This window comes from Eschrichtius robustus, chromosome 6 (assembly GCF_028021215.1).
Source record: "Eschrichtius robustus isolate mEscRob2 chromosome 6, mEscRob2.pri, whole genome shotgun sequence".
In the NCBI taxonomy this organism is placed as follows: Eukaryota; Metazoa; Chordata; class Mammalia; order Artiodactyla; family Eschrichtiidae; genus Eschrichtius; species Eschrichtius robustus.
This window is the reverse complement of record NC_090829.1, coordinates 17056254-17077680: the sequence shown is the minus strand read 5'-3', so window position 1 is coordinate 17077680 and position 21427 is coordinate 17056254. Positions and strand designations below refer to the sequence as shown.

General features: G+C 47.6%; 1 protein-coding gene across 1 annotated transcript in view; it reads right to left on the bottom strand.

The window, feature by feature from the left end:
• Positions 1–21427, bottom strand: part of EPHB1 (EPH receptor B1) — a 285410-nt gene that overhangs the window by 114383 nt on the left and 149600 nt on the right. The window lies entirely within an intron of this gene.

Genomic DNA, 21427 nt, shown 5'->3' with positions numbered 1-21427 from the left:
AGAACTCAAGGATTGAAGAATAGGAGTGACCCCTCATAAGACCCAACATATCCAGGCATCCTGAATAAAATCTCACACAATCTGGGATCTATGTGGTGTGTGCATGGCATTGGGAGTGTTTTTCTGTAGGATGGGCTGCCAGAAGACCTGGAGAGATGAATATTCACATTGCACAAGTTTTGGTGCATGAAGTCAGGAAATTCACGCAGCCACCATTTTTGACCCCATGACACTAGAAGAGCACAAGGGTTTGTCCCAGACACTCTGCTAGCTACTTTGCATGCATTTAACACCCTCCCCCCAAGAACGCTATTGGGAAGGTACAATAATTAACTCAGTTTTATTGAAAGGGAAACTAATGCTGAGAATGGGGACTGGCTATAGATCATGTGGTCTATGAGAACTAAAATTGGCATGGACACCACATCTGCCTGATTCCAAAGCTCACGTTCTTAACTATAGCCCTGTGCTGCCTGTTAGTGAAACTATCTTTTCCTACTAAGGGAAGAGTTGGCCTTACTCTGATATGATACTCCAAGAGTTGGCAGTCAAATCTATAAACGGACAACAGGAGATTTGAACAGACTGCCTCTCCTACAAATCAGCCGGGCTCACAGGGACTCAAGGAGGGCAGCCTCTTCCCTCTGGACAGTTCTGCCCATGGCTGCTGGTCACACTCTGGCAAAGTCTGAAATGCCTTGTTGCAAAACTCTAGAAAGCCTGGTCCCTAGTAGGAGGGCAAAAATGCTGCCGAATTAATGGCCGGCCGCAGTCCTGAGCATTTGGAGATTAAGTTGGAGAATCTCCTGCCCAAGAACAGAGCAGATCACAGCCTCTGGCTCCCAGGCTGAGCTCTGCTTATCCTCAGTATCCGCCTGATGGAAATGGATCCCTCCTGGAAGCACCCCCCCTTCCGAATGGTGGGCCGGCTGGAGCCACCGCTCTGGATAGTAATGCTTTCAGAATTCATGCACGTGACTGTCGCCAGCTGAAGGAAGACGTGTATGGCAATTCATGCTGGAGACAGGAATCAAATGCCAACACACAGAACGAGGGAATAACAAGAAGGTCGGGGGGCACCAGGGAAGGATTCTGTGTTGAATCAGTCAACAGCAAGCAGCTAGAGCAGAAAGCAAATATTAAATCGGATTGTATTAAAACATGAAAGAAAATCAGTACTGTACTATATAAAGCCCATTAGGCCTGAGCTAAAGCACAACTTTCATGCATGCTTGTGACAGGGCAGGATTCATGAGGCATTTTTACTAAAGTCTTGCAAATAGTGCTCAAGAATTCCTCACCCCTATGCCCAGGGATGAACATCCATCTCTTTGCGAATCAGCACACAGCTAGTACTGGGCGGTCAGTCGGGACCACGCTAGGTGGGCTTCTACAGGGCGTGGCCAGCCTCATCTCACACTGCACTAGTCATTAAACGTCCATATCGGCCGGTGCCTGTCTTAGACATGTCTGTTTGCTTGGACTGATGAGACTCAGACCACAGGCTCCCAGTGGTCAATGCCATCACTGCCTGTCTCATTGTTACAGCAGACAGCCTAGCTTCAGCCACAGGCCACTGTTTCTCATGATCATAATAATTACGTTCACCAAGCGCGTGCTCTATGCCAGGCATGGGGTAAATCCTTTAACCATGTTATCTTGCTGCCTCCTTATGACATCTTGAGGCTATCACTCAGAAAGCAGCCTTGGGCGGAGGAGCAGAGACAGGTACCGTCAGAGAGAGTGACCACCCACCCCTGCCACCCTTTGGAGACCTCCCCACTTCAGTTATCTCCTCTCTCCCTTGAACTTCAACTTCACCCTCTCTCCTAACTCCACCTTATCCCCTTAAACGTGCATAAGTCATTGCCATTTTAAAACCAAAATATGGTCACCTGGCGTTTCTTTCTCTATATTACATGTCCTCTGTCTACTCTCCAGCCAAGCTTTCCCAAAGCGGAGTCACACTTACGGGCCTCCCTCTCTCCCTGCTCAGCCAAATGCAGCCAGGTTGCTCTCGCACTCCACCACCATGCCTGCCTTTTTTGGCTGGGGGGCTCCTACTTGAAAAATCCAGGGAACACAATTCAGTCCTTACCTTCCTGACAACTCCCTGTGTGGTCGCCACAACGTGGGAGCCCAACACACAGTCTGTCAGCTTATCTCCTTTCCTTGGATCTTTCCCTTCTTCTATATCTCCACTGCCTCACAAGGATGAACCTTGTCAATTTTCCTGCCCTATTGCAAAGACTCCTGACAATTCTCTAACATCACTTTCCATCTTTCCTATCCATTCTCTCCTGCCAGGGTGTAAGTTCCAAACGTACATGGGATCATACTGTTTTCTACTCACACCCCAATTATTCAAAAGTTCACCCTCCTTTCCAAGTCCTTCAGGCCCCCATGTGGTCTTGCTTCTCTTGATCTCATCTCTTGCCCCTTGGACCTTAACCCTCATATTGTAACGAACAGGAAGATTCCTGTGATGTCCTGTGCACACTAAGCTCTCTTTACTTCCGCCAAGCCTTTGCACTGTGTTTTCTCCTCTGTCTGGAATTCTTTTCCTTCTATCTACTTGAGGAACTCCTGCTCACCCTCCAGATCCAGCACATTCCATCAGAAGTCATGCATCCCCCCACTGGGCTTCCATAAGCCCATTTCTGGATGCCTAACTCAGAATCCACCATTGCACTGTGCTGGGCTCTTCTTATGTGTCCTCACCATGCTGTGGCCTCCTGGTGAACAGGGGCTGGTGGCTGGTTAGTCTCCATAATTCTTATGCTCAGCATTTTGCCTGGGAGAGACCCCATTCCACCAGTTTTCAACCTCTACGCAGTGTGCAAGGCTTCAGGTCACATGTGTGCACCGCTCTCCAGCATGAGACATGATGCCCTGTGGTGGAGCTGAGGGAGGATGCAGCAGCAGCAGTAGAGAGGACCCCGCTTGTTCCCCTGAATGGTAGAGGCTTTGGTGAGATAAAGGTGGTGGGTGGTGAGCTGCCCCGTCCCTGATCCATTGGTGTCCATGGCAGCTGGGGGAGACCAACCCTGGCCAGTACTTTCTCCATGTCTGTTCACTTGCTTCCCACTCAAGAAGAAAAGCAGTGGGTTTCCAAGAAGAATTTTTCAAGTTTATTTAGAAACAGGCTTCATATGAAGCAACCACCTCTCACTCATGGCTGCACTCCAGAGCAAATGCATCTGTGGGGCATGAACAGGGCTCTGTGGGAGCCGTGGTTGCTGAGTCCAAGGCCGCATAAATCTGAATCCTTTCCTTCCAAGGAGCAGGAGCAGACATTAAGAGCCTTCCCTGGAGAGCAGACTCAGACAGCTCGGAGAACCTGCACGGTGCCTGGGCTCCCCGTGCATACTTGTGGAAGTGGCCCAAGTGTGGGCCACAAACGATGGCTAGAACCCAATTCGTTATTCATTTGTTCACTCACTCACTCTTTTAATAAATACTCTTGCACTGTTCTGGGCACTTGGGAAATAGGAAAAAGCAAACCAGACAAGCTCCTACTCCCATGGAGCTTACATGGAGAGAAAAAACTGACAGGAAAAAAGGAAACACAGAGATAAAGGAGATGGCTCCAGATAAGAATAAGTGTCAGGAAATAAAGCCATCCCCGGGCTCAGATTGTCTCCCCACAATGCTTGCTCCTGTCCCTTTTCCCACGAGGCTTCTTCCAGGCCAGGCAAGCCAGGCCCAGTGTCTGGGCAGCTAAAACAATGATTGTCCCCAAGTTTGTGCTCCATTGTCCTGATGACAAGGATGCATTCCTGCAAGTAGGCAGCCTAGTCTCTCCTGTGCCTGAACAAAGAGTCTGACCAGAGAGCAGATTTGGCCTCCAAATAAATCTCCCTAGAGGAAGCGCTAGGGCCATTTCCTACCCATCTAGGCTGCATCCCCTGGGTTTGGGGCCCTCCCCCTGCAGAGAGTATTTGGCCAGCACTGGGGTCCCCAGCAACATCCTCAGGAAGGAGGCCAATTGAGACCAGCAAGCCAAAACTTTAAAGGGGGAGTGGAGAGGGAGGCCAGAGAGAGAAGAAAATCTGCTTTCTCCGTCCTCAGAAGCCCTCAGGAAGTACACTGGCAGGGCTCAGAGCCAGGGTCTCCTTGTCTAAACTCCCTGCTCTCTCGTCCGTGTCCTCGTTTTTCTTAATTACATACAGACAGGCTTTTTGAAGCCTCTCTGATCTGTTGCCACGGTTACTACTGATGAAAGCTTCCTGCTGAAAGGGCTAGGAAAACTCAGTCCTTTTAAAGGATGGGAAAACTGCTGAGCTGTGATTCTCTGTCTGGGTGGAAGGAACAGGGTGGATTCTGGGTTGTGGGGATGGGTCTCCAGGGTCTTCCAGGATGTGCCTGAGAGGTTGGTTCAGCCTGCATGGAGCATGGATGGCGTTGGGACTTCAAAGAGTTAAGCAGAAATGATCCTTCTAGAGCCATAGGGCTAGCCCAAGTGTTGTCACATTGAGATAGAATCTCCTGCTTCTTAATGTGCTTTGGGCCAGATGATTATTTTTTAAAGAATCGAGAGACAGGGTGGGTGGGAGAGAGTAGTTGAGTTTATTTGTAGGCATAAAGCTGGAAATAAGAGCACTCTTGAGTAATCAAAGGGAAAATCTGCTGAAGACAGGTAAGCCCCAAAAGCCAATTTCTTTATTAGGAATCTTAATAAAGCCAACATCCTGGTTTTAGAATTTAGATGTGAATTTCTGGCTGGTCCGAGGTATAGAGCAGGCAGTGTCTAGCTAACTGTGCATTGCTGCTGCCAGGGTCTGTGTCCTTATACCCTTCCCAATGGGGAGCAGGTGAGGGTGACAATCACAGCGAGGCAATGCTCTCCTGGGAGGCTCCTCGTGCAGGCTGGAATTGAACTGCTCTGTGTAAGGCCAGAGATGAGGCCATCCCTTTTGTGTGCATGACCCCTTGAAGAATCTGATGAAAGCAACAAAGATTTTTCCTGAGAAAAATGAACATGTACTTGAACATATACTTGTTTCCAGAGACTCTGAGAGGTCTCTGAAACCAACCAACAAACCTCCTAAATGTTCACAGCAACAAAGTTAAAAAAATATTCTCTTGTTGGCAAACCTTAGGGATGTGAACTTCTAAGCCTTAATTTTCTCATCTGAGAAACGGTAGTTTTGAGGATTTAATGAGATAGTAAGTCCAAGGAGTTTAACTATGTGGTTGGTACACAGAAAAACTCAGTTAATGTCAGCTGCTATTAGTATTAGTATTGTCATTATTGGATGATCTGGTTGACCCACTCGTTGAACTAAGATTAATCTAATTCAGCCACTTGTTCCTTGAGCAGAAACCCTGATGCCCAGACCTATGCTGACATCCATGAAGATAAGAGGAGCCCATATGTTTATATGAGGCAAGACCCCTTACCTACAGAGTACTGGGAATTGTGGGCACGTACAGTTAAGGGTCAAAGCAAGTGATACAGACACAAAGAGTTACAAACGGATGTTTGAGGAATGATAAGATCAATGAAGAACAAAATTTTTAGAGATGGTGTCTGGGCATCCTGCCTACAAGATTGGAGTTGTACTTGGGGAGAAGCACCTTGAAGGCTTTCTGCTCTAGTCTATACCCTCTAGGACACCTAACCCTTGCAAGCACATCCTAGGTAGAGCCCTAGTCTTGGGTATAGGGCTGTGTCTCCAGAATGGTTCCAGCTCTTTTTATCTCCTGGGCTCAAAACCTCTGTGTACATCTATACATCTGCTTTCTGGCCTCCCAAGAGGCTGTCTGGCTTTGACCGGTATCTGGTCTTGCTTGTTCTCCTTCCTCCTGGCAAGGAAACCCCACCTTTATACTTCTACAGTAAACTGTGTTCTCTATGCAATCTTCCTTTAGAAGAAAGGGTTGAGATAAGGTTTGTGAATGAGCCAAAAAGGACATTTGATACCCAAGACTCTTGAATGCAGAAGTAGGGTTCTCGTGGCTGAGAAGAGTCAAGATTGTAGTTTGGAAATATGTGGTTTGCATATTTTAATGTGGGCAGAGGATTAAGAAGGGAGAGAAAGGGAGATCAGAAAATAACATCAGGTATAGGGATGGCAAAAAAAGTATATTGTAAGGGGCCAGGAAGACATGTGAGGAGTGGTCCAGGACTGATTATCAAAAGTGATAGTACTATCAGGACGTCTGTTTACTCACTGCTCACTGTGACATAGCTACTTTAAGGAACCATGTCTGAGTGATTGGAAGGCTTCCTAGGGAAGAATAAAGGTCTTTGAGATTTTATGGAGAAATAGGGAGAAGAGGCAGACATGGCAGTGGGGGCTATGAAGGTCTGAAGAGTTTTTTTATAAAAGCAGAATATGCAGGAAACTAAGTCAGGCTTGTGGTTACGCCTTTGCCCTCAATACAGCGTACAGGGCTGAAAGCAGGATGGGTTGGAGGGTAACATAAGCCAAAAAAGGGAAAGTTTGCAAATGTCAGAAAGGCTGTAGAGTTACCAAATAAACATGAGGTCAACTTCATGTTCAGCTGTGGTTCCTTATTTGGTAACTTGTTCATTGAAAACAATGTCAAAACAAAAAATGTCTCTCTATTCTCTGGCTGCCACATGTAGCTTTGACACTCTTCAGACTAAGTTCAGCTCTCTCTCTCTCTCTCTCCATTTACCTTTCCCTCCTGAGGCACCAATTCCTCTTCCACCATTCCTTCACTTGGTGTAGACTTCCTGGGAGAGATTGGACAAGAGCGACCACTATGCTAGAGGAAAGTGTTGTGACGTGGTGTGTTGTGCAGGTTCAGCACCTTGGAGAGGGGCACAAGCCTGAGCACTCCCACTTTCACTGGGGTTCCCTGGATGGCAGTGGGCAGTTCCCAAAGATTCTCTGTCAGGCACCAATAACACCACAGTAACAAGGGTCTTTGACAACAGGGGTTGTAAAGTTTTGTCATTAAGGGGGTGGGGTGTATGACTATTTGAGGCCGTATCAGGAAACCAAGAGTAAGTTATCAGGGACCTGGTGGAAAGCAGTGGCATCAAATGAACAGACTGCTGAGGCACCCTCCATTCAATAGTGGAAACTTAGAGGGGCTTGGGATCTTTGGGAAAAACTGATCAAAGATTATCTATAATTTGTGAGGGATGAGCACCAGACAATTGGAACACTGTTTTGCTCAATGTGAAGATGGTAGTGTCTGAAGTCCTGAAGTGTCTTTTCCAAAGAAGGAGTTGTGTTGGGGGCCTGAGGCACAGGACTGGAAAACTGAGTCATGTCTGTCCCTTTGCAAGCTCAGGTACACTGGTTACTCCCCTCAAAATGTAGGCTGTCCCCCCTGGAGAAAGGAGGAGAGGACATTGAAACCTGGACCAGTCATGTTGCTTTACTTTTCCTAATTGCCCTGAGATCTCAACATTCCCAGAGACAACTTTATGTCACCTTTTGAACCAGCTTAAAATGAACCCCAGGGACATAGTCTTCCTGGGGATAGACACCTGTGCCATCTGCATGGATGTCGGGAGGAAAAGGCTTTGATTTGGTGGAACTCGTTTACTTCATGCCACTAAGTGGGTGAGTAATTTTGGTAGTTTGCCTAGAATAGATTTATACAAGGATCATCTGAAAGATCAGAGAGATGGCTGTGGTTTCCTTTTCAGTGGAGTTCTATACGGAATTGTGAATTTCATTTTAACAACAAACCCTCTATGCAAAGTACTATCATAGGCATTTTGGTACATAACTTAATGAAATCTCATTTTCCCAACATCCATAGGAACTATTATCTTCATTTTACATATAAGGAAACTCTAGCTCAGAGCCATTAAATAACTTGCCTAAATCATGTGGTGGGTGAATGCTGGAATCAAGACTTGAGTACAGGCTTGAATGGTTCCAAAGTGCACTCTTAATAACTCTTCCCCCTAGGGTGGAGGCACCTAAGGGTGCAAGGTGCAAGTGTGATGCAAGTGTAGCCAGGTGCTGGGGGGTAGGGGGTAGGTCTCTTGTGGAGGCAGGAAGCTCTTGTTCCTGAACCGTTTCAGTAGTTTCCCCATAGAAACAGGGCAACCGTGGTTCCAGGGCCTTGCTGAGCATGTCTGAGTCTGTTGCTCATTAGGGTCTTGGAAACACTGGTCCTGTACTCAGGCAATTCTCCTAATCATAACAGTTAGTAATAAGAAGAAATGACTAGTCAAAACAAGGAGAGACCCCGCTGAGAGGGATTTCGGGAGCATCAAAAAACCCAGTGTTACACATTTCACCAAACACCGATGTTTGTAGAAAGTTATTCTTGTTTCTCCTGCTTCTATGGAGCTAATTGTATGGGAGAGAAGGGGGTGAGTTTCACTTTCTGGGAAAAGAGACAGCCCCTCTACCTGGCCTAAGCCAAATCCTGAGCATCTAGGTTTTCCCAGGGCTGCAGGAGCCCTTGGAGGATGGCTGAGGGCCCTGCACCCTGAGAGGCAGTGTATCTCAGCAGGAATGACTGACAGCCATCTTGCGTCACTGTCTGTGCGAGGGAGGGGTAGAAAGTGGAACCTTCTATTTGTGGACCAAAGTGAGGCCAGAGAGAGGGGAGCTTGGACATGACAACCCCTGCAGATTCCTTGGGGACACTTCAAGTCAAGGAGAGCTAGAGGTCATGTCCTCTTAAAGACCTGCCCATCAAGACCTCCTTCTTGGCCCTGAAATGTGGCCTCAGGGCTTTCAGAAGTGGTGAAAGACGCACTGGACTCACAAAGAAAATCAGGCTGAGTGCCAGCTTTGTGACTTTAGGCAGGTCACTCATGCTCTCTGAGCCTAATCTTTCATGGATTCTTGACTGATCAGTCCATCTGTGTTGCTGAGACCCTACAGTGTGCTAAGCCCCGTATGTAAGACTATGGTATGAAAAATTCCCTGGCGTCTACCCTGAGGAGCTCAAAGTCTGCAGGGGAGGTGGGCACCTGCACAGCTATCACACAAGCCACTGACTGACAAGACTGGTGGAGACGCATCCCCGGGCCTGGAGAGGGCCAGGCACCATGCTGTGGGGACATGCAGGGTCCCTGCCTTCTTCCCACTTATGGGAGAATCAAACGGCAGAATACACGTTGAAGCCATAGTGTATCTTAGTATGCTCCACATGCATTAAAGACTATTCAGTATAGTTACCCAGGAATCCCTGCCCATCCATCCACCTTCCAGCAGAGAAAGAGTGACCACGTGCACACCTGTACAGTGAATAAAAGACACTGTCCAGAACATTTGACCTGAAGGCCCTCTGAAGACATCTTCCTGCCTAGGGCTTTTGAGGCCCCAGGCAGACCTTCTCTATGAGATCTACCAGGCTTCTATACAGGGCTCCCACCCCAGACTGGGATTCTTTCTCTGAGGGATTCAGGTAGTCCCTCAGAGAAAGAATCCACATAGGTCATCCTGCTGAAAGATCCATACATTAGGTCACAAACTTCCAGGCCGTCTCTAAGGTGTTTGCTGCCACCAGAGGCAACACTATAAGCCAGTCATATTCTTCTTGAAGTCAAAGGACTTTGGGACACACTTCAGTCTTTGGTACAACAGGATAGACCGTTCTTGGGCAGGGTCTCCCACAGGGCAACTTGTTTTGGAATATCATTCTTACTTGATGCAAACTCAAACCCTGAATCACCCCAACAATTCATTTGATTTAGCATGTCCTGACTCAACCCAGAGCTTGGTAAGTCCCCCCAGGCTGGTGCAAGTGTGGAGACTGAGATCAGGAAAGAAATCTAGAACAAGGAAACTGATGCTATGTGTCTTGAGGTACGGTTGGCAGCCACTGGGCCAAAGCCTGTCAAGGATGAGGGTCACACACTTGATGGAAGCCTTGCAGGTAAAGCATCTCAACTCCCCTGAACTCCTCTCGGCACACAGCCTACTCTGAACTCTCAGATATTAGGTACTAAAGAGAGAAGGGCAAGGATCTTCCAAGGTAGTTTTTAAAAGAAGATAACCATCCGGGCCAGACTGGAGAAGCCCCTACGGCATACGGGGGTGGTAGCTGGGATGAGGCCTCAAGGCTACTGCAGGATCAGCAGTCCTCTCTCTCCACCATCCGCAGAGAGAGCGTGGTGCCCATAAAGGACTCCTGCATCTCCACAGTTCTTCACAAATGACAAAAAGCCCCTCACTGTGTGGCAGAATTTTTCCAGTTGTCATAATTCTCTGTCTTTTTTAGAGGCTGTATAACAGAATGGCATCAAGACAACAGCTGGGAAGAGACTACGGGTTACATAGTCATGGATTATTCATTTAATTTTCCCTGGGAACACACGGAAGAGTCTCCCAGCACTGTTGTATGTGGTTCTAAAAGAGACTTGAACTGTCTCTTTCCAGGTGTACAGAAAAGACCCAGAATCCAAAGATAACAATTCAAGGTTAAGGAAACAAAAAGAGAAATTGAAAAAGGTAGGTATACCTCCCAGAAAGGTTCGGGTCATCCAAAAGCAAGTCCTGATTCTGACACTTCATAGACACACTCATTCTTGGCATGGGAAGGAACCTTGGAGGTCAGAGTGTGTCCCTGGTGGTGAATGCCCTCTACAGTCCCTACCTGGTTGGCCAGCCTCTGTTTGATTCCTCCAGTGATGGGAAGCTCACTACTCTCACCACCAGGAAGTCATTGCTAACAATAATCATAACCTCTTTGAAAATACAATGAAAAAAGTTACCTATTCTCAATACCACAAAACCCATAAAATATGTAGAATTAAGTCTCACAAGACCTGTGTAACACTTGTATGGAGGCAACTATAAAACTTTACTTAAGGGCACAAAAGAAGACTTGAACACATGCTCCTGGATGAAGAGATGCATATCATAAAGATGACAGTCATCTCCAAAGTAATCCCTCTAGTCAATGTTATCCCAATCCCAATGTAATAGAATTGATTAATGAGCTGTGCCAAGCTGATTTCAAAGCTCATCTTGAAGATAAAAATGTTTCAGAATTGGCAAGACATTTTGACAATGAATAATATGTACAGACTTGGTTTACCAGTTATTGAAACATACTATAAAGCTACTATCTTTAGAACAGCTTAGAACTGGTGCCAGGAAAGACTAAACAATCAATGGGAAGGAATAAAGATAAGTCTGTACAGTCACTTAGTAGGTAATAAAAGAGTTATCTCACTAACATTTTGGACAATTCAGATGGAGCTCACAGGACGTTATTTTTAAAATAAATTTATTTATTTATTTTTGGCTGCGTTGGGTCTTCATTGCTGTGCACTGGCTTTCTCTAGTTGTGGTGAGCGGGGGCTACTCTTCGTTGTGGTGTGCAGGCTTCTCATTGCGGTGGCTTCTCTTGTTGCGGAGCACGGGCCCTAGGCCCACAGGCTTCAGTAGTTGAGGCATGCGGGGTCAGTAGTTGTGGCTCATGGGCTCTAGAGTGCAGGCTCAGTAGTTGTGGTGCACAGGCTTAGTTGCTCCGCGGCATGTGGGATCTTCCTTAACTAGGGCTCAAACCCATGTCCCCTGCATTGGCAGACAGATTCTTAACGACTGCACCACCAGGGAAGTCCTGGGATGTTATTTTTAATAAGAGAAATAAGAATACCAATATCACATCTTACACAAAAATAAATTTTAGATGGAGGAAGGAGCTAAAAATAAACTCTATATAAAGATTTAAAATAAAATATGAGAGTGTTTTTATACCTTAGAGTGGGGATGACATATACAAAACCCAGGCAAAAAGTCAAGACACAAATCCTCAAAACCAGAAAGAAAAGGATGGCCAGGTATGAGCTCAAAAATTAAAAACCTCGATAATGCCAACAAATGCACTTATAAATAGAGTTAAAAATAAGTACAGGGCTGGGGGGCAAGATGTCATATATAATTAATAGGCATCTAGAAATCAATTTTTAAAAATAGGAAAAGGGCAAATGTTATAAACAGTCAATTCCCAGAAGACAAAATAAATTGGTCAATAAATATATGAAAAACACACACTAATTTATAATGAGGGAAATACCATCAAAATTATTAGGAGGTCAGTCAAATTGGCAAAAGCCAGAAGTCTTGATAACATCCAGCTGGGCCTGCCAGTGGGGAAGCAAGATGTACACCACTGGTAGGTGTGTCACTTGGTCGAGTCTTCTGGGGAAGCACTTTGGTGGTATTGATTGGCTTTCTGAGTGTATGTGCCCAGTAACCCAGCAATTCTATTTCTAGGTAAATTTCCTCCACAAATACAGGCTTATGTGCCCCCAAGGTATGTCTGAGCGTTTTCATGGCAGTATTGTTCGTATTAGTGAAACAGTGTGTTGGCCCAAATGCCCACCTATGGGGAACACAGCAGAGGTTGCTCTTCCTCCCCCTCCCCCATCCCCCTGCTCCTCCCTCTGCCATCTCCCCTCCACCACCACACCAACTCTCCTCTCTTCCCCAATCTCACTGAAGACACATTTCCCAGCCACTTCCACAGAGATCACATGACGAATCTTGACCAATGAAATGCAATCCTTCACTGTCTCAAGCAGGCATCTGCATTACTGTGCTGTCGGGCCAGCTCAGAGGCAACCGTACTCCTTCCTGAGGAACGCAGCCCAGCACTGTGGGTAGGGAGCCCTGAACCCGTCAGGTCCGGGCAGAAATCGGGCCCTGACACTCACGAATGTGTGAGCTAGGGTACTAGCCCTGCCAGGCCTCAGTCCTCTCATCTATAAATTAGGAACAACAGAGGTAGCTATCTTATATTCTGTGAGGTTAATTGAGAAACTCCATGTCAGGGGCTTAATCAGCACCAGCTATTATGTTAGGCTTACTGTTAGGCGCTTATGTTCCTGATCCAGTCGGTTGTGGCCCGTGTCGGGGAACACCAGGCACACAGCGCTTGGGGTCCACTCAGGAGAGGCCTCTGCCCTAGGCCGTGGTGGTGCACAGCCTTCCCCATGCAGGGGGTGCAAGTACGGGCATGGCTAACCTCATCAGAGCTGCCTACAGCCCTGGAAGGACCAGGAAGCCCTGGTCCTTCCACAGTTGACAGGCACTAGCACAAAGCTTGCCCTTTGCTCACAGGGAGAGTGAATTCTCACTTCATAAGCAAGTTCCCCTGTGCTGGCCAACAAACAGCATCCTCCCTGGAGTAACAGAGTTGCTCTCTATCTCTGCTCACTGAGCACCGGCAGGGCTTGGTGGTGACCATGGCTTTCCATGGCCCACCTGCCCCCCCCCAGCCCCCAATCACCCACCAACAGAGACAGCCTGCACCAAGCCACATCTCACTGCACAGCTGTCATGCTGGCCTCACTCCACGCTGCAATGTGGAGCTTCCTTTATTGCCATTTCCAAGATGAACAGAGCTCGTGAGATGAGCCCCAGAGGGGCTGCTCAAAAGGACACCTTGGGCATCTCTTTGCAAGTCTAAGCCCACAGTCACGAGAGGTGGGGGGGAAGACACACACCAAGACTACCATTACCCCAACCTTCTCTCTAGAATGGGGAGGGAGGACAGAGCGACCTCTGTGCCCAAGTGGCTTCTGGCCCTCTACCCATCAACCCCTGAGACAAGCCCCCCTTCTTAATGTGGTTTCAGAGTCAGAGCACCTTGATTGAGTGGGGCAGAGGTGGTCTCTAGCACAAGCTGGAGGGAATCCTGGTCCTTCCACAGTTGACTTCAGACTGCAGCCTGCTCTCTCTCTCTGCAAAGTCATCCGTGATCATTTACCCATTGGGGAGTCCAGACTTTAAGCCCACAGCCAATCCCCTGTCATAACAGTTCTCAGTTGTCTGGCTCCAACTGGACACTTTTCAGCCAATTGTGTGGAAAGTTTCTCAGAAGACCAACACAGAGTTTCAAAATAAATTACTATAAAATGCAATTGTCCTGGTCCGATGCCACACATAATTCAGACAGCATGGACATGCCCACACTGACTATAAGACTCATGTCGTTCCACTTCACCCAACTTCCCGCACAATTCAGAAGGCATCACCAGTACCTCTTTGTACACTTCCAGTTGGGAGTAGGTCACTAATCACTCAGGGGGCTTCACTCTCTTGGACAGTGTTCAGAATCTACCCTTAGACTAAGTTGAAAGTGGCTTCCTTCTAAATCTCTGATGAGAGTCAAAGATACCTGGGGCTCTTGGTCTTGGTCACACCCAGGTGAAGCCATCAGGGACATCTGTGGGGCTCTGGCTCTAACTGCCTTGCTGCATTCACATGTTTTAGCCAACTGGGGCATACAGAAGATCATGGTCCTGGTCTGGGAAAGGGTTGGCTAGTGCCAGGTTTCCAATATGGCAGCTGGAGGTCCAGAGAATGAAAACAGGGGTGGAGCCAGTGATCCCACCCAGTGTAATGTAGTTTGAGGGTAGGTTCTGAACCCAGCCCCTGGAAAGGGTCAATGATCAGTAACAGAGGGGTGCATATCGGTTCCAGGACTGATGGGCAGTGGTGACTCTGAAAGGTGATTGCAAAGAAGAAACTGGCTGGAGGTCCAGGAGGGAGTCCCAGACCTGACCCCTCCCCCACCATGGGACATGGGCTTGGCCTCTGGTGTCAGAACTGGATCAGGATCTGATTCTGGGTTACATGGATGGAAGAAGGCAGACTAGGGGAACCAGGACCTTAGTCACAGCTGGGGACCACCTATGAGGAGCTGGGAGCCAAGGTGGTCTGCACAGGTAACACATGGATTTGTGATCACATCGTGATGGGGTGGAGATGGGGGTGAAGGTGTAAGATTCCAGCCAACCTAGGATGACTCTCCAGAAGCAACTGCCCTAAAATGCCCATTTCCCCCACACTTTTTTTTTCTGTTCTTATTTTGGATCGTGCAATTCAGATATGACTCAAACCTTATTCAGAACGACCAAAACAAAGACAATTTTTTGAGCCCTCACCATACGTCTGACACTGAGCTAGGTATATACATCATCACAACTTGGCACAGTAATAAACAGTATCCTCATTTTATGGAAAAGAACAGAGGTTCAGAGAGGTTAAGTAACCATGGCAAAGGAGGGGTAGAGCCAAGAGTGAAGTCTGGTCTACCTGATCCCAAGAGCAGTGCTCTTACCACCTGGCTGTGTTGGGCACCTACCATGTAAGGCCACAGAGGGGATAAAAAATCAGATCAGCACGTCAGCAGCTTCCAGTCCAGTGGACAGAGAAAGCCCTACACCTGAATAGATCTGAATAGAATATTCAGAGCGTGCATCTCCTTTCCTGGGGATGAGGTAAGATGCTGGCAGAAGACAGAGGATGTACAGCCATGTGCCTCCGACTGTCTCCTCCTTTGGGAAGGAGAATTGGAGCAGAGAAGATTTAAGGACCCTGAGCTACAGCTGCCATCAAATTCCAGCATCCCTCCGAGACCAGCCCCACCTGGGATCAGAGCCTGCAAATTAGACATCAGAGCCATTGCCTGAAGTCCAGCAAGGAACACTCAGGACAACAGAGGGTCCTAGAGCCATGGGGTAGACAGTTTTGTTCTGATTTTCAAAATAGAGAAGAAAGTAGATTAAATAAATAAATTTTACCTCAATCCCCTCCTACTTCTGAAACTTCATAGTTAAATCAGTGCATGGTGAGCCTCAAGGAAACAATGACAAAAACCAGCATGGGTCTCTAAATATGTCAGGCCAAATGATACTGCTTCTTTTAAAAGTTTATGAGCCTTTAGAGAAAAAGAATATAAAGAGTATACCTAGGTTTTAAGAATGGTAACTGAAAAAAGTGCACAGATACTTGTGTACCGAAGGAAGAAATGTTAGCAAAATGATAATTCCAGTGCTTGGATTTTAGCTGCTTTGAAAATAGCACAAAAGTAGGGTGAGCAACTCCAATAATAGTAGTAAAATAAAATATCTTACTTTCATTGAATGTTTCCTGTTTGAACAATGCCAAACACTGTTCTAAATAGCATTACTCCATTTATACCCTTGACGACACAGTGAGGCAGACACTAATACTATACCCACGTTTTGAATGAGAAAGTGGAGACACAGAGACCTGTCACTTGCCCCACATCACACAGCTGGCAAATGTCAGAGCAGTGTTTGAACCCAGACACCAGAGTGCACACTCCTAACAATTATGCTAATACTTGTCCATTGAAATCAGTTTTCAAAATGGTCTATACTTGAAAGAGCATGGTGCCCAAATCCACAAGGCAAAATGTCTGAAGTTACACGTGTAAGTGCAGAAAAGGGGAGACCCAAATGGGCAGCATTTCCTAAACGGACAAACAAAAACTTTGAACGTTCAGTGGTCAAAAAGTATGGTCGGACCCCACGATGCGAGAGGCTGCAACCAAAGTGAACAATCACCAGTATCCCAGTCACAGGAGAAAATCCACCAAGTTTCCACTGGACCCTGCTCGGGAGCGAGGGTCATATGTTTCCTTCTGACTGCCATGTTCTAAGAGTTGTATTGATAAATGTGAGATTCAGAAAAGGCTGCCAGGACACTGGTGTTCAGGAAATCATACATGTTGGGGAGTAGATAATATAACCAATGCTTTGCCTACAGTAGGTGATGAAGGAAGGATAAGGAAATTGTTCATAAGCACTGGAACCACTGGTCCCACCTGCAGGACTTTGGTCCTCAATGGTGGACCAGTGGTGAGGAGGGGAGGAAGGCAGTGCCTGATCCAAGGTCCAGGAGATCTCTCTTACAGTGATGGGTGATGGCTGCCTAACAGTGGAGTGGAGCTGCCCTGCAAAATATATCAGCTGTCCGTCATCACAAATATTCAGAAAACTAAAAATGGAATGACTACCTCTCAGGGATGTTGGAGAGACAAGGCTGACACTAGGGAGGAGTTTGGGTGGCAGGTCCTAGCAGGTTGCTCAGAGTGTTAATAATCTGTGACTCCAAATGCCCATGAGATGAAATGCTCTTAAGAGGAAAAGCTGAAGCAGAAACAGCAGAGCCTGTGCCCGGCTATTAGCTTAAAACTTAGAGCTATATGATGCCTCCTAAGGGTTATACCCACTTGGGTCCAACAACTGTGAAAAGAAATTGTAGATGATAGAAGCGTGAAAGCCCATGTACACAGGTAACGCTGACCCTTCTTGAAACAGCACTGACAGTTATAAATAGCTTTCATATTGCCGTCACACTCCCTCAGTTCTGCATCTAGATGTATACACTATCCAAATCCAGGCACTCCGAGAAACAGCTTACCCTATGACTCTCGTTTATCTGTGACCTCTGTTGGAATTTCATCTCAAGGAACACACAGATTACCTCCCCCTCAAAAACACAAATGATATATTTTTATATGCAGTGTGGATCACAAACCAGGGTAAAATCAAGCAGCACCTTTGCCTATAGAAAGGGGCACATGGTGGATATTTTACTAAAGCCCTGATCAGCAATGAATGAGTGAAACTAACCTTAACTAAAGCAGCCCTCTTTTAATAGGTTGCAACTCCTAGATGAGGAGATAAGTGCTTTTGAAAAGGCTGGGTTTTGAAAAGTATTTAAAATCATCCCTAATGTGAAGGCATGTAGACTAGCGAGCAAACAGTCCTCAATTTATAACACTGGATTCCTGTGCCCTGTGGAGTGTTTGTCGCCTTGGGGGACCTTCCTGCCCTTCTGGACTGAAGGGCCCTTCCCTGAAGCACTGGACCCCAGAGGTTACCTCTCGACCTGTTTCCTGCTAGGTGGCATGGAGGACCACCTGAGGGGTGAGGCCCATCACCCATCACCCTGGCCACCTGGTCCTCCATCTGAGCTCAGGGGAATGGTCCCCACCAGTCACTTTGCTTCTGCTTTAGTTTCCCCCTCAGCTTTCCCTGAGCCCACTCCAGTCATGTCGTGCTCTCTGGTCTCCACTCTCTCTCCCCCACCACTGCTCCCACCACCCAAGACTGAGAATGAAATGGAAACTGGGCCAGAGCAGGTGGGGGTGGTTCTGAGAACTAGTGAGAGCCTCCCCGAAACACTCAAACACAGACACACACTCACATCACACCATACCCCTCTTCTCTTCTTCCTCAGGCATGAATTCGTAGCCCCCCCCCCTGTGTGTGTCTCTCCAGCCTGCTACACAAGACATTGACGGGGAGGGGCAGGCCTGTGGTCCCAGTCTGCAGGAATTCACTCAATGGCCTTTATCCCCAGGAGTCATAAGGCAAAGGACAGAGAAACATGACCTAATTCTAAAACAATGTTCTCAAATTTTAGCGAGCTTCAGAATCATCTGGAGGTCTTGTTAAAACTCAGATCTCTGCCTCCTCCCCTCCCCACTTCCCATCCCCAGAGTACCTCATCCAGGAGGTCTAGGGAGGGGCTGAGAATTTGTATTCCTAGCAAGTTCCCTGGTGACACTGAGGCTGTTCGTCCAAGCACTGCATCTAAAAATCACTGCTACAAAGGAAACCATCACTGGCCAACTTGCCAAGCATAAGCCATCAGGACCCAGGACTGGCGAGAGGAGGTTATGATCTGGTGTCCTTACAGACGTTTCACAACACCACGAAGGCCATGAGATCTGGCTGCAGAGGACTCCCTTCTTTCTCTGTCATCCCAAGGTTCTTTCCATCTTCTGGGCCCCGGTACCCTCTTCTCCATTCCACCCAGCCTGCCTGCAAAGACCAGGGTCTGGGCAGTGCCACACTCCTGGGCAGTCCATCCAAGGAGTATGGTCCCTGCATCATAAGGACCACCCTGCTGCCCTGGGACAGTTGGGATGAAAGAGGGAAACAGCTGCCAGCCCCTTAAAGGATGAAACATGAGCTTAAGAGAGAGAAACGGGAGTAGGCAGAGATGGGGAAGGGAAGCTTGGATCCTTATCCTTCTCTGTGGGAGGTACAGATGCAGGAGTGAGAGTAACAGCAAGTCTCTATCCCTGCCATGACCATCTACACCATGCTCCTAAGAGCTACCAAACTGTAGCTCTAACTGTGTATGAGGTCGTGGCATCGGAAGCAGACAGACCTGAGCTTCCATCCTGGGGCTTGCCTGACATCCTGTCATTTAATTCCCACAACCTCCTAATTTGAGTTCCATCATGCCCAATTCAGCCGATGAGAAGCCCCTGCTCACAGAGGCCGTCCCATGCCCCAGGTCACACACCTTCGGGATCCACACCCAAAGCGCCTGCCTGGCTGCTTAGCTTCCCAGCCACCTCTCTGAGTCAGGATGGAGGTAAGGGGTGGTCTCTGGGGGACCCTGGAGGGCTGGCTGCCAATGTGCCCCCCATGGGAGGGGATGGCAGGTGGGGCCAGGGGACAAGACAATGATCTCTGGAGCCCCTTTTCACTCCACCTCTATAATCAAAACTGCAGAGGGAAACCCATTGTATTTGAAGAAGAAATAAAGAAACAAGACAAGCACTAGCTTGTCTCTGTGATCCATCAAAGTTTCTCCCATGTGGGTGCAGAAAAATGGGTTTCTGTGGTCGGAAATGTAACAAGGTAATTATTTTTACACCAGTCCTTTTGCATAGTTTTTCACAGTCAGCAATTTTATAAGGCATAATTATCTATTTTCACCTGCTTCATAAATTCCTCCTTTCCATTTCTTCCCCCCGTAAATAGAAATTACTTAAAACTGAAGACATGCATTTCAGTGCTTGGTTTCGCATTGTCACGCACTTCCTCATACGTTCCTGGCTGCCACCTCTCTCCTGATGTCCCGCCCGTCACACTTCCAGGGCCGTCAGACCCTCCTGTGAAAGAAGCGAACCCTGAGGAGTCACTGAGCCCCTGCTCCCTGAGAGCTGAGAGCCCATCTCCTCAGTGGCCACTCCTGCCCAGCTTCTCAGCATATCTCAGTCCTGGAGGAGAGGGCTCAGCGGCATCTAGAGTTCTCTGGTGCTCTATCCGCACCTCCCCCCTCCTACGGCCCGTCCGCTCCCAGTGGCTGTCACCTTCTGGCTGGTTTTCATCAGGATCTCCAGGCTAAGGTGAATAGTGACTGTGACCTGAGCCACACGATGGATTCTGCTGTGACACATGGGGCTGGCGTCAAACCTGTACTCCCCCTAAGGACGTCACTTTTATTTTTAGATCTCCTATCATGCTGGAAGCTTCCATATCTGCTGCAATCTTCACACTTTCCAGGGATATAACCAAAGCAAGTTCTAACACTGATTGAGAGTTTACTATGAACCAAGCACTGCGCCAAAGACTCCATAATATGATTTTGCTTAATCCTCGTAACAACCCAGAAAGGCATACATTATTATGAGGTCATGAGAAGAAAATGACAGAATGTAAAAAAGTTAAGACATTAGCTCAAGGTCACAGAGATGGTAAGAGACAGAGTCAGGATTCAAACTTTTGTCTGTGAAGTGCCAAGCCTACCTTCCCAGTGCTACGTGCAAATCGATGATTCAATACGCTTTCCTAGGACCCACTCAAGGTTGGGGCGGTTTGGGGTGCCAGGACTCCCCAGGGGGCCTCAGGGCCTTTGCGCAGTGGCCCAGGGAGACAGCAGGAGGAGGAAAGCTGCAACTTCCTCAGCTGAAGCTCAGAAAACCTGAAGCCCAGGATCTCAGCTCCCCAGCCTACAACCTCTGCAACCCCTCTGGCGGGTGGGGCTGCACCTTCCCCTTGACGTCTCCCCCTGCCCCCTGCTGTAGGTGGCCCTTTGGTAACTCCTCATTAAAGCCGGTCCCCACTGTCCACTCTGTGTAACCTGGCTTCTTTCAGAGGCTTTTGCTAGCAGGGAGGGGTGAGGTCACCTGTGACCTGCCTCTAGCCATCCCCCAAGCTCCCACCTCATCCCATCCATGGCTTAGGTTGTCCCTCTGTCTCTGAGGGCAGCCCTGACATGCTGCAGTGTGCACCCTAAACCCTGACATCAGCCTTCCTGGTCCTCCCTTCCCTCCCTCCAGAGCCTTTCAGGGACAAGGCCTCCTCCTGAACGTGAGCACATGGGGCCATGGCTGTACCAAGAGGCAGTTGGCCAGTTACTGATGCAACAGATCCAGAATGCCAGGCCTGGCAGAGGCGCAAGGAGGATGAGGAAGTAGGAAGAAGGGAGCTGGGTGTCCAAGACCAGCAGAAATACATCATCACAGACTCATTCGCCGAGCTCCCTAAGGCCCCTCGTCTCACTTCACTTGAAGCCCACACCAGCCCTTTTGACACCTTAGCCTTGGGGTGCGCTCAAATCCCTGCTGAAGCTATGAACATTGTCAAGGACAAGTCTGGACACACAGGGATGCCAGAGCCTCTCAGAGGTCGAGGAGATGACAGGTTCTCCCAGGAGATTAAAAAGAAAATGAAGAAATGTCCACACAGGGCTACAAAAGTTGTCATGCATTCTAAATGTTTAGATTAATTTAGAATAAATTAACACTTTGAACACAATAAAAAAATACAATGAATATATATGTGCTCATTTCATGAGACTAACATGATTCATTAAAAACATTAATTTTTAGCACACTATAGATATTTTTAGCCTTGTAAAAGAGCACATTTTAAATCGTAAGATTCTTTGTAACCTTTTCAATA